Source organism: Myotis nattereri (genome assembly GCF_964212035.1).
Source record: "Myotis nattereri genome assembly, chromosome: 10".
Taxonomy (NCBI): domain Eukaryota; kingdom Metazoa; phylum Chordata; class Mammalia; order Chiroptera; family Vespertilionidae; genus Myotis; species Myotis nattereri.
Genome location: NC_138085.1, coordinates 24,414,433 through 24,428,482, shown reverse-complemented (window position 1 = coordinate 24,428,482; position 14,050 = coordinate 24,414,433).

Genomic DNA, 14,050 nt, shown 5'->3' with positions numbered 1-14,050 from the left:
ACTTGGATGAGAAAAAGAAGTTGCATAGGGACCAATTAAAATAAGAGTTTAAGGATTAAAAATGGCGGGGGAATAAGTGAGTGCTGCACATACACACTCCCAGGACCACACTGGAATTACAACTAAAATACAGAAAACTTCCTGAATAATCAGCGGAAGACTCTCTGGAGAGAACCCTGATAACCAGGGATGGAAAGTAGAGACGGCACAGAGACTGGGGCGGAGGTACGAAAGGGCTGGCTGGGCTCCCACAGGCGGCAACTGAAATTCCAGAGAGATATCTCAGCTGTGGGGGTTGCCACTGAGAACTCTAGGGTCTAATCCAGCCGTGGGCAAACTACAGCCCGCGGGCCGGATCTGGCCCGTTTGAAATGAATAAAACTAAAAAAAAAAAGACCGTACCCTTTTATGTAATGATGTTTACTTTGAATTTATATTAGTTCACACAAACACTCCATCCATGCTTTTGTTCCGGCCCTCCGGTCCAGTTTAAGAACCCATTGTGGCCCTCGAGTCAAAAAGTTTGCCCACCCCTGGAATCCCCAAGCTGAGCCCTCCAGTAGGGAGCACCAGAACTAAGAAGGGTACCCACATAACATCTGGCTGTGAAAAGCAGTGAAGTTGCTGTTGGCCAGGGAGAGATGGATGAAAAGGGCGAATGCGCAAAATTCCCCGTGGAGCCACTCACCTTGTGCTCCAGCAAAGGGAGGGCAGAGTGGACTGAAGCTGTGTGAGCAGAAGCCAGGACTGGGGGCTCTGGGGTTAAAGCTCAGAAAGCAGAGACCCCAGTTTCCTGTGCAGAGTCATTCCCTCACACTGCAGAGGTCATCTTTCTCATGCAGACAACTGCTTTACAGGTGGCTTTGCCTGCGGGGAAGGGGGAAAGACAGCTGACCTACCCTATTGAAAAACACTTTGCCCCAAGGTATGGAGTTTCTGAGACCCATTAAGAGACTGAGAATAACAATTAGCCTTCAGGCAGAGGTAATTGCCCCACCCTGTTGAAAAACTCTTGCCACATCCATGGATGATTGCCTGAGGGCAATTCAAGATGGAATCTTATCAGTCTGTAGGCAAAGGTGGCCTCTGGAGGATTTGAGTCTCCGCCTCATCTAATTAGTCAGAAACAGTGTTTGACACTGTCCTGCACCAGAGATTGAGAGATGTAGCAGATCTATCTAATCCAGAGTCACAAACCCAAACAGGCAGTCAAAATGAGGAGACAAAGAAACAATAAACATAAGAAAGAACAAGAGAATTCTCTAGAAGAAGAGATAAATGAAATTATATCTCTGAGTTCAGAATAATGATGGTAAAGATGCTCAACAGCATGAGAAAAGTATCCTATATAATAGAGAGCTAATATGCTAATTAGACAAGATGGCGGCGGAACAACCTTCCAGAATGACTTTCCAGAATGACCAGTGGGTGGGGCCAGGGGGCCACAAGGCTGTGAGGCCGCCAGGGCCGTGAGGCAACTCGGCTTCGAGGGCTGAGGCAACCATGGCTGTGAGGGCTGAGTCCCTTACACAAATTATATGCATTGGGCCTCTAGTAGTAACTATAAAAATAGAAATAAAGAATAGCACTGGCTCCAGTGGCTTCCCCAGCCGAAGCCTCTGGCCAGGTGACTGGGGTGGGGAGGTGGAATGAGTCAGTTTGCTGTGAGCAGGTACATGAAGTCCTTCTAGCCTGATGAATCAAGAACTGAAGGAGAAGGGGGGCTACCAGATTGGGAAAGAAAGGATGACTCTTGCTTGGATGCGGAGTAGCCTGAAACAGTGCCTCCTCCTCTCAGCCTCACCATTTATTTGTCAATTCCACTACCTTGTCATCTTAAGGAGTTTCCTAAGTATTCACTTTGCATCAGATAGTAGTGCCTTTAACCCTCAGGAGGACAGGAGATGTATTTCTAGTCCTACTGCTCTTCCATAGCACTCAGAAAGTGATAGTCATTCATTCATTCACTCATGCATTCAATTCTTTTATTTATTTATTTATTTATTTGCATTCAATTCTTTAAACAACATTTATTGAACTGATATTATATGTTAGGCACCGGGGGTAGGAAGATTGATTAGACACAATCCCTGAGCTCAAGGAGTATAGCAGGAAAGACAGACACATCAATAAATCCCTATGACAGCATGTGAGGAGTGCTATAAAAGAGGCACCCACTGCAGGGGAAGGAACAGGGAAGGCTCTACACTGAAACTGGCTTAATCTTTTGGTTTCAGGAACACATGGGAGTTTGCCAAGCAGAGCAGGCAGAGGAGGGGGGATAGTAATATGAGAGGCACAAAGGTGCAAAAGCAGCAGAGAAAAATGAAGTTTGGTGTTTCCCGGTTGGGGACAGGCTAGTAGCTGGAGTGGGAAGAGAGAGAGTTGTGGCACCTTTTGGAAGGTTGTTTGGACTAAGACAAAGGTGTTAGGGAATCAGAATGAAGCGCTTCATGAAAACAGGTTGACAGTTCAAAGCCCTGTAGAGAGCAGCAAATGAGTGGTGTCCTTTTATAAGGTTACTCTTTCCATCTGCAAACTCAACTGCCCACCACTCTTGGTTATCCTCTGATGTAGAACTGGGCCTCATTCTGAGGGGAAGGGAAGTGAAAAGTGAGAGGAGCACACTGCTTACAGTCACGCTAGCATTTGAAGAGCCTGATAGCCATTCAGGAGTGGGATGGTACACTGTGCAAATGTCAGGAAGTCATCGAGGTTTGAAGCAGGAGGTGTTGGGATGTGACCCAGCTGTGGCTCCTGAGAGAAGCTTAGGTGAGAAGTGAGACCTGAAATGGGAAATCTGTTAGGAGGCATCTGCAGGTGAAAAACAGGGAGGGCCAGACCCAAAGTAGTGGCACCAGGAATGTAAAGGAGGGGGCGGACTCAGACATTTTAACTGGAGAACTGGCAGGAGTCGGGATGATTGTCTGGAGGCTGAAGGAAAGGAAGGAGCTGGAGAGGCCTCCAAGGGGTCAGGCCTGCAGTGCAGAGTGTAGAGGGGCTGACTGGACTGAGATGGTGCAGGTGTGCAGGGAAGAGAGTGGGTTGGCCTGTTGGATTCATTCCTGCAGAGGCTACATATGGCGGTATTCAGGCTGCAGCTGGAAGAGACTCAGGCCACGTGTGTAGATTTAATCATTAGGACCACATGTGCGGTGGCTGAAATCACTAGGGAAGACGAGGTCACTCACTTTGTGAGAATGAATGGAGTGAAGGAATGTGAGACCAGTGACCAGACCTTGGGGAATAGCAATGCTTAGGGCAGGGAAGGAACAGAGGGGGGAAAGGGATTGGAGAAGAAATTGTGGGGAGAGGTCTGCAGAGTGGAGTGGAGTTAGCAGTAGCATGTCTTCAGGGAGCAACATCAGCAGGCACTGGGGTGAGAGTGGCAGACAGGGAGACTCCAGGGGAGGCAAGTACAGACCATCCTTTCAAGGACAGAAGGTGGAGGGGCTTGAGACAATGACACTTTATCATAAATTAAGAGTGAGGGAGACTTGAGCACGTAGGTAGGTAGAGGAGAGGAACTGGTGGGAACGGGGAGATAGGAAACTGAGGAGCCAAAATGATAGAGTAATAGAAGGGAAATAATCACAAGCCAAGAGGAGGGATGGGTCTTCTGCCTCGGAAACAGGGGAGAGGGAGGTGAAGGCACACCCGGGCCAGGAGGCAGTGGGAAGGAATTGGAGCCAGATCACATGACCTGTGTAAAGAAGAGGCTAAATTGCCTGGCCCGAGGCTAGGAGAAGCAAGGAATTCATGCATTACCTCTCACACCATATTCAATTTGGTCAATTCCCTTTCACTTTTTCCTGCTCTATTTTAAGTTTTAAAATATTTTACCAAAGCATTCCTGCTTTATTCCTCGCAGTGCTTAGTAACAGAATCTAGGCCTTGAAACAATGGATTCCTGTAGTTGCTGGTAAGAGATATATCAGTTAGTTAAGAAGAAACTATATCCCTCCTTCTCTAACTGAAACAAAACAAAAAACACAAAGAAATGTTTACATCATCCTATATAATAAAAGGATAATATGCAAATCAACCAAACGCTGGAAGGACTGGTCGCTATGACACACACTGACCACCAGGGGGCAGACGCTCAATGCAGGAGATGCCCCCTGGTGGTCAGTGCGCTCCCACAGGGGAAGCACCCCTCGGCCAGAAGCTGGGCTCATGGCTGGCCAGCGCAGTGGCAGTGGCGAGAGCCTCTCCCACCTCTGCGGCAGCGCTAGGGCTGTCTGACTGCTGGCTTAGGCTTGCTCCCAACTCCCCACTCCCTGCTCCCCACAGGGAGCAGGCCTAAGCCGTCAGTCAGACATCCCCCGAGGGCTCCCAGACTGTGAGAGGGTGCAGGCCAGGCTGAGAGACCCCCCCTAGCGCACGAATTTGGTGCACCGGGCCTTTAGTTTAACTATGCTTGTCAGTGCTGGTTCTAACACAGGATTCATGAAACACCTGAACTTCAGAGATTGCTGCCAAGGGTTGTGGGAATAGCCTGCAGTGCACAGGAAGGCACAATCCTAATTGGTCTTTTTTAAAAATGTGCTGCTCTGGTCACCTTCTGTTTGGGATGTTTTCTAAAAGGCACTTGCATTGTGAGTCTGCTCTCTAAGTCAGACGAGGGTTATCTCTCATTGTGCAAAGGTAAAATAATAATAAACTAAGAACTATGGTTTTTTTATTAAAGCAAAGAGTTTGAAGAATAAATTATGTAAATTAATGGTAATAAATGCTTGAGAAGCTATGTGGGAAATGAAAAAAAACTGGCTAAGCTCAGAGTTAAGGTGAGCATGGTCATTGGGGGCACTCTTTGCAATTGTCGGCTATTCTTCACAGTTTTGCACAGCCCAAGGGACAGGAGAAAAATATTCTAGAAGCTCAAGAAGTTCTGGAGGGGGCACTGGAAATGAAGAGCCTCCTCTTTCTAGTTAGACCTTTGACAGAGACTTGGCCCACTTCTGAGAGTCATTTCCTCGGAGTGCCCATAGTGCATATAGCTAAGTGCACATAGATCTTTTCACAATCCCTTTTCATGAACCTACATCACAGACAACCACCCACTCTCAGGAGAGGGTTCCTCTGAATGTAGTCACCAGACTACACACTTCAGAAATACCTGAAGTAGCCCTGGCTGGTGTGGCTCAGTTGGTTGGAGTGTATTCCACCGAAAGGTCGTGGGTTCAATTCCTGACTGAGGAAGACCAGCTCCCAGGGGAGCTTCATGCTCCTTGGGGTGTCTTTGGGAACCATTAGCAACTGCACTGCTATCTTTGCAGAAATGAGCTGCCTGTCCACCTGATGTATCTTTTGAGTAACTTTCCCAACATAATGATGACAAAGTCAGAGACCCAAGCCATTCTTTCCAACCAGAACTTTCTCAGTGCCAAATGTGTTCATACTCCTGTGAGATGCTGGATGGGTTCTGGGGAGCCATCTGAGGCTGGAGGTGGAAATAGAGATATTAGCTTTGTGTGACCATGTTTTATCATGGTTTGTAAGTTCTGAGGGGACATGGATCCTTCTGAGTATGTGAGGAAAGCTATGGATTCTCATCTTTGAAAAATTCACAGACATATCTGAATGCCTGATTTTCACATCTTTTCAGAGGTTCTGGCACATAGCTCTTTCCACAATCCCTTTCCATGAACCTACATCACAGACAGCCACCCACTCTCAGGAGAGGGTTCCTCTAAATGTAGTCATCAGACTACACACTTCAGAAATACCTGAAGTGGCCCTGGCTGGTGTGGCTCAGTTGGTTGGAGTGTATTCCACCAAAAGGTTGTGGGTTCAATTCCTGGTCAGGGCATACACCTAGGTTGTGGGTTTGGTCCCTAACTGGGATGAGTATGTAAGGCAACCAATCAATCTTTCTCTCTCACATCAATGTTTCTCTCTCTCTCGCTCTTTCTCATTCTCTCTCCCTTCCTCTGTCTAAAATCAATAAACATATCAAAAAACTTTTAAAAAAGAGAAATACCTGGGGTGCACATGAAAATGCAAGTTGTGGGTCCCACTCCAAACTTTCTGAATCAGGATTGCTGAGTGTGATGCACAAAAAAATCTGCATTGTAAACGAGCTCCCCAGGGGTTCTGCTGTAATCTGAGTTTAAGAAGCCCTACCATAGGTTCAAGAGCAGCAGGTTCAGAATCTCAGTTCAAGCAGAACTAGGCAATTTTTCTTCACTCAAGGGTGCATTCTCAGTTCATTTAGGCTCTTCCTGCCTCTGCCTCTAGCCAGCATGGTCCTGGACTTTCCTTTTCCATCACCTTAGGGATGCTCAGGACACTCAAAGTTATTTTTATACTAGAGGCTCAGTGCATGTATTCGTGCGCCTTGAAAGGTACTGTGGGCCGCTACGCTGAGGTGGGCACAGGGGTGGGTCTCAGCCCATCCTCCACGCCCTCACCAGGCCCTTCCCGCCGTGGCCCCCAGTCCCCTGTCTGCCAGCAGCCCACTCCCTCCGCACCTCCCACGCGTTGATGTGTTGACAGCGCCGGCCCCACTCGCCTGTCCCAGTAGCAAGTGTGAGTGACGGCTGCTGCCCCAGTCGCTCCTCAGGGCCAGGGGGAGGTAGAGAAGCCCTCAGGGGCGATATGGGCCGGCAGCTGCCACTCACACCTGCTAACAGCGCCGAGCGATCAGGACTGGTGCCGGGTGCCAGCAGTGGGTGTGAGCGGTGGCTCCAGCGCCGGCTGCAGGTGCAAGTGCTGGGCGGGACCACAGCATGCGGGAGCAAAGAATTTTCACTAACCACCAGAGGCTCGTCCTGATGACAGCGACCAGCACCCTGCCTTATTCTGGTGCCACTGCTCACCTGCTCACCACCCTGCCCTGGCCAATGCCTGCCATATCCAGTGCGCACCCCCTGGTGGTCAGCGCATGTCATAGCAACCAATTGTTTGGTTGTTTGGTTGTTCGACCATTTTGTTTATTTGCATATTAGAGTTTTATATATATAGATTAGTTCTGGAAAATTACTGACTGAAAAGTGTTCCTGGACCCAGTTCCAGTGTGTGTGTGTGTGTGTGTGTGTGTGTGTGTGTGTGTAGGCTTCCCCACATCAACAAGCAATTCTCAGACCACTGCAGGATGATTGAGATTTCAACTCAATTCTGACACTATCTACCCGGAAATAGAATCAGATTCCACAAGTAAACGACTCAGTCCCACAAGACCACCCTCCACTTCAGATGCTAGTCACAAACCCAGTTTGTTACTTGGGCTTCTGACTGACTGGCTACAAACTGGAGGTGCCAACAACCCTCTCCAACTCAGAATGCAAATCACAAGTCCAGGTTGTTTTCTGTACTTCTGACCTAGTGGTTGTAAATCACAGGTTCACACAATCAGCTCCTTGGGTTTGATTAATTTGCTAGAATGGCTCACAGAACTCAGAACGTTCTATCTCACTGGTTTATTATAAAAGGATATATCTCAGGAACAGCCAGATGGAGGAGATGCATAGGGCAGGTAAGGGGAATGGACTGAGATCCCATGCCCTCTCCAGGTGCACCACTCTCCCCACATCTCCACGTGTTCACCAGTCTGGAAGCTCTCCAAACCCTGTCCTCTTGGGTTTTTATGGAGGCTTCATTATATAGCCAAGGTTGATTAAATCAGTGGCATTGTCCACTGATTCAACCTCCAGCCCCTTTACCCTCCATGGAGGTGGGGGTGGGGAAGGCTGGTGGGACTAAAAGTTCCAACCCTCCCCTGACAACCCACCCTCAACCTTAGATACTTTCCAAAAGTCACTTTATTAACACAACCAAAGACACCTCATCATTACGCTCTCATCACTTAGAAAATGCCAAGGGTTTTAGAACTGTGAGCCAGAAACTGTGGAAAAAGACCAAATGTATATTTCTTATAAATCACAGTATCACACTGACAAAGATAAATCTCCTGCCAAAAATAATAGAGGACTTCCAAGAAGCCGTATAGGATGTCCTGGGCGATCTGTGCCACAGCCCGGCTCCGTCACAGCTGCTAATGTTTCTGTGATGCGCGCACAGACATCTGCGTGTGTAAAAATACCATTTGTGCACTCGCCCTGCAGCCCTGGTGGCTGGGAAGTTTTGAGGCTTTTACGACTAGAATGTGTCATTTAGAGAAGCCGTGTGCAAACAACCCCCCAGCGTTGCTGGCTGCCCCTTCTGTTGACCTCTTGGCATTCTCATTTTATGACCCACTGTGAATAACTCTCACAACCCTCCATCTCTCCATTAGTCAGATGTCATAAGCTCATTTCACTTTTTATTCTGGGGTCATCCTTAAACCCTTCCTCAGGACTCTGTGTTTTCATTACCCATCATGACCCTACGGGGGCGTGAGCTTCCCCTGGCACTGAGAACACATTGCCCACTACTGAGGAAGCAATCCGTTCACAGGCAATAAAACTGGACTGTGACTGCACTTTACTCCTCCACTTTCCATGTTAGTAATTTTCTTTTTGGAGAGTTTGCCGGTCAATTTATGGACTGACTCAGGTTCCGACTATGAACAGGCTACAGATTTCCTGCCATTATAACTACCCAGCTGTTACATCTAACCCCACCGTATTTACCAGAAGGCACACTTCCAAGTGCGGAGTCCATGGCATACCATTAGGCAAGGCATCTGGAGAGAAAGGCTCCGTGTTGTGTTATGAATCTTTAAACACTGGAATGTGTCACTGCAAGCAAATGTGTCATTTGCTTTAACGTCAGCTCTGAAGCATTCGGACTTTACAAAGCAAAAGCAAAATGGCCAACATTTGCAGATGTCTGTTTCATGTGGATGATGTTAGCTACTGTATTCAGAGAGATCTTGGCCATTAGGAGGTCTTTTGTGTGGGAGATGTTACCGGTTTCAGGGAAAGACTAGTCAATTCATGGAGCTGGGAGAATTGTGTCATCTCCTGGCACCAAAATCACAAGAAGGCCTAATTAGAAATGGAAAGGAAGGCAGAGTTGTACCAATATCTTTATGAGATCACAGTGCTATCTTACGTTTTGATGTGACTCTCCTGGGCCCTCTCAACCTCCAAGATAATGTAAAAGGCAGGCTGTCTTGATTTTGCAGCCTCTGGCACTTTCCTCTCTTGGGCCTGCTGAGACACCAAATATCAGATGCACTTCCGTGACCACAAAGGAAATTTTGGAGAGCTGTTCTATTGTATGAATGCCCTTAACTTCCTGTGATCCTTTGTCCTGGTCATTGACTGGCTCCCAAGTAAATGACTGAGAGTGAAACGGAGCTGAGTGCAGGTCATCGCCCTCACCAGTTCTCATGCCCATAACCAGCACCTGTGGCCCTGGCCTAACTCAGCTTTCTATCTCCTCACACCAGATACAAATAAATGCCAGGGAGATTAAATATCTAAAAGTGAAAGTCAACATTTTAAAACAACTGGAAGAAAGTATGCTACTTTCTTATTGACCCACTAAGAAATAACGAAAGAACTACTTCATTATTTGGGGGAAAGATGATTTCTTTAAAAAGATAGAAATTATTGGGGAAGATATTGATATATATTATTATAAAAATTTGAAGCTTCTGTCTGATCAAATATGCTATAAACTAAGTTTACGGACAAGTCACAGAGAGCACATATTTATAAGAGAACAAATGAGGACTTTATATCCATATAAAAATTAACACATGTTCTATGAATGAATAATAATTAGTTACACAGTGCTTACTACACATGAAGCACAGTTTTCAACATACATGAAGGCACTGTATCCTAATAATCGCCCTGCAATTATAAAGTAATCCTATTATACATTTTTCATCCCACGGATGAGGAAACAGACACAGAGAATTTAGGTAACTTGCTCCATATCACATAGCTGACGACAGCCTGAGCCAGGACTCAGCAAGGGATATGAACAAGCAATTCAGAGAAGAAACCTAAAGACCAGTAGACTAGGATTAGAGACACACAAAGTAAAACAATTAGATACCACTTCACACTCATCAGATTGGCAGAAATCAAACAGTCTAACAATACTAGGTGTGGCAAAGTAGCGGTGGGAGAGTAAAAATTCGGAAATACCTGGTAAAGCTGAAAATGTGCCCACTCTATGCTCACCCGGGCTGCATGTAGGTGTGTCAAGAAACTCATGTGCACACAGGAGACAGGTGCAAGGAAGGATATTCAATGAAGCTCTGTTACAACAAAGATGTTTGAAATAACATACATGCCCGTCATTGGGGGAATAGGTAAGTAAATTTAGGTTTAGTCATACAATGGAATACTATACAGGAGTTAATTAGATAAACAAATCATTCTAAATGTGCCATTATAAGTACAGTTTAAAAGCACAATGTTGAGTGAAAAGCAAGTCAAGCCTTGTTCCAGGGCAATGGAGCAGAGGCCAATTTCTCTATTCTTCCCACTACGTACAACGAAAAGCACTGGCCATGACATATAAAATATAAGAGGCTCTTAAAGGTATAGAGAAGGCAGACTGACATGGGACCTCAGGGCCCCAAGAACAACATGGTGGTGTGTTCTCTGGGTTTTCTTTCTGCCTCCGATGCCCCAGACTCGGTGCTGGAAAAGCCACCAACCCTGAAATGTGCCAATGAGCGCGGACCAAAAAAGCCCCAGCAGAAGCTTGCTTTCTATATCCAAAGGTCTTAGAAAGGGTCGGCCTAGCAAGACAGAAAACTTTTAGAAAATAACCACTCTACTGCAGCAAGACAGCGCAGCAAGTTGTCCTGCCCCAGCCCCTGCAGGCAAAGGCTGCTTGGGGAGCCTCGACTTTCACCTTTGCCAGGCCCAACCCTATGGCCAAGATGATGTCAGAGGAAGCTGAGCAGAGACCCACCACCCTGGGCAGAGCAGGTGTCTCCTCCAGCCCATCCACGTGCATCCTCACCCCCGGGGGCCATGCTGCCAGGGCCTGGGGATGAGCTGCAGGGCGGCCAGGAGGAGCTGGATGCTGCGGTGCAGGCAACACAGGAGAAGCTGGTGCTGAAAACCAGGTGTGAGGTGCCCACCTGGAGCAGCTGAGGAGGACAGGCCCACGGCCAGGAGGGACTGCCAGGCTGGAGTCCAGAAGGAGCAACCAAGAACATTACAGCAATTAAGAAACAGCGTCCTACAAAGGGATAAAGCTGCAATAATTTTTCTCGAGCTTGAATCACCTCTGGTCTTGTTAAACATGAGGATTCTGATGCAGCAAGTCTGGGGTGGGGCCAGAGATTCCAGGTGGCGCGGATGTTGCAAGATGCTGAAGAATTCTCTCTCCACACCAAGCAATGCAACTCAAGGTGAGATAAATTGCCAATTCCTCCAAATAAATGGGAAAATTTTCAAAGCAATAAGAGACTAGTGCAATCAGTGCATGTGTTGCATTCTGCTGACTTCAAAGAGAAGCCCTTACCTTCCAGCTACCTGTGATTCAATGAAGGAGACAGCATAACTATGAGCAGTCAAATAGGAAAGGACTAGCATCAATCAAACTTATAATGTGGCTGCCAGTAGAGCACTTAAACACACACACTTACACACACACACATACACTGCATCCATCATCAATGTTTTTGGTGGCACTGATGGTGCTATTGTATTGAAATCACTTCTGTCAGTGGCTCTAAGTTGAAAAGTAATCAGAAGAATAGGATTTAATATGTGATGTTTAAAATTTTTTTTAATCAATTAGATTTCTTCTTATATTCTTTTGAACTATGGACATAAATAATATGTGATGTATAAACTTTATGTGAAACTTTATGTTTACATTATCTTTCTATAATGTAAAATTAAGGGTCTAAATGCTAAAACAAACAATCAAAAAGACTGAGTGGGGAGTCAGGATGGTTATCTCCACTGGGTAGTCACAACCCCCTTCCCCTGGTGTCAGTGGGGACCATGTGAAGAGCCTGGACTTCCGCCCCACCAGGCAGAATTGAGACACATCTTCCATTCCTAGGAACAGACTTGGATGGTAAAGAAAACAGAGTGCACATGATGAATTCCTACCTTTCCATTGGTGCAGAGTGTTTGTTCTATGCTTTGTGAATGCAATATCAGAAGAGAGTTAGAACCTATTTTCCAAAGTGCCAGCCTAGCACTACATTACTTTACTATAAGAGATGGTCCCACTGCTCTGTTCCAAGCAGCATGCCCTGAATGAGAAATGTAATAACTTTATTTTAATTCTCATAAGTAAGAGACATAAAAATAGGTCCCGTCCTTCCATGATTGAAGAGACAATAGTATATCTGTATTTTTTTTAGCTAACATTAGCTTCAGGTGTGCAACATTATAATTGAACATCTGTATATACTACATCATGTGTACCACCAAAAGTCTAGTTTCCATGTTACCATACAATTGACCCCCTTTACCCTTTTAATCCTCTGTCACCCCTCTTTCCCTCTAATAACCACCAACCTGTTGTTTGCCTCTATGAATTTGTTTTTGTTTTCTTGTTTGTTTTGTTTTTATAGTCCACGCTAGAGGCCTGGTGCACGAAATCCATGCACTGGGGGGTGGGGAGGTTCCCTCAGCCCAGCCTGCAACGTCTTGCAGTCCGGGACCCTTCGGGGGATGTAGCAGTGTGTGAAGTGGCAGGTGGCCAGGGAGGAACCCGATTCAGGGCTGGGTGCCACTCACGTTCATCCTGGCCCACTGTGCCTGCTGCCGCAGAGTTGGAAGAGGCTCCTGCCTTGGCAGCTGCACTCGCCAGCCATGAGCCCAGCTTCTGGCTGAACAGCTCCCCCTGTGGGAGCACACTGACCACCAGGGGGCAGCTCCTGCATTAAGCATCTGTCCCCTGGTGGTCAGTGTACATCATAGCAACTGGTCATTCTGGCCGCTCGCCATAATGGTTGTTTAGGCTTTTATTATATAGGCTAGAAGCACGGTGCACAAATTCATGCACCAGTGGGGTACCTTGGCCTGACCTGTGGGATCGGGCCGAAACCGGCTCTCCAACATCCCCTGAGGGGCACCGGTTTGTGAGAGGGAACATGCCAGGCCGAGGGAACCCACCGGTGCACAATTGGGGCCAGGGAGGGATGCAGGAGGTTGGCCAGCCAGGGAGGGCTGCGGGAGGGCTCCAGGGTGTGTCCGGCCATCTTGCTCAGTCCCAATTGGCTGGACCCCAGCAGCAAGCTAACCTACTGGTCAGAGCGTCTGCCCGATGGTCAGTGCTGTCATAGTGAGCAGTTGTAGCGGCCTCAGCATATCATTAGCATATTACACTTTGATTGGTTGAATGGCCGACCAGTTGACCAGACACTTAGCATATTAGGCTTTTATTATATAGGATGAGTGAAATCACACAGTATCTATCTTTTTCCATCTGACTTATTTCACTTAGCATAATACCCTGAAGGTCCATACTATAACAAATAGCAGGACTTCACCTTTTTTATAACTGAATAATATTCAATTGTATGTAAATACAACATCTTCTTTATCCATTTATCCATCAATGGACACTTAGGTTGTTTCCATATCTTGGCTATTGTAAATAATGCAACGAACATCGATATGCAATATACTTTCGAATTAATGTTTGCATATTCTTCACATAAATACCCAGAAGAGAAATTGTTGGATATTATAGACCTATTCTTAATTTTTTAGGAACCTCCATACTCATTTTTTACTGACTATATTAATATACATCCCCAACAACAGTGTGTGAGGGTTCCCTTTTTCCACATACTCTCCAACATTGTTGTTTTTTACCTTTTTGATCATAGCTATTCTAACAGGTGTGAGATGATATCTTATTGTGGTTTTGATTTGCATTTCCCTAATAATTAGTGATGTTGACTATCTTTTCATGCAATCCATATGTATGACCTCTTTGGGAAAAATGTCTTTTCAGATTCTCTGACATTTATTAATTAGGTTGTATATTTGTTGTTGAGTTGTATGAGTTTTTTTTATATATTTTGGATATTAATTCCTTATCAAATGCATCATTTGCAAATATCTTTTCCCATTCAGTAGGCTGCCTTTTGGTTTTGTTGATTGTTCCCTGTGCTGTGCAAAAGCTTTTTTTGTTTGATGTAGTCCCACATGTTTATTTTTGC